Raw genomic sequence first — 402 nt, forward strand, 5'->3', positions numbered from 1 at the left:
GCATTCAAGTTAATCCCTGTATGCATCTTGAGTGTGACAGTCACTAATGTGCCCTAGCAGTTCAAATAAAGTCCTTAAAAGGAGATATCACATTTCCTGGAAGGAGCAGAGAAGTGATTCTGCACAGATCAATACAGATAACAATAACAGCCTTAAGGCCTACTGTAACTTGCTAGCAGTAAGGCACCATGCAAATGGAGCCGACCGTAAAAGTCATTTTACCCTAACTTGCAACAAAGCTTCTGAATTGGTTCTTGCTAAGAAACATGAAAATACAGAAGATGGAAGAATGACTAAAGCTACATGGATATATTATTCATGGTCATTCTGTTGGCAATAAATTAAATAATTTCTGAAGATTTGCACATAGTTGTATGTGGCCTGAAATACAGCACACTTTTT

This window comes from Rhea americana, unplaced genomic scaffold (assembly GCF_003343005.1).
Source record: "Rhea americana isolate MKP2758 unplaced genomic scaffold, rheAme1 scaffold_74, whole genome shotgun sequence".
NCBI lineage: Eukaryota > Metazoa > Chordata > Aves > Rheiformes > Rheidae > Rhea > Rhea americana.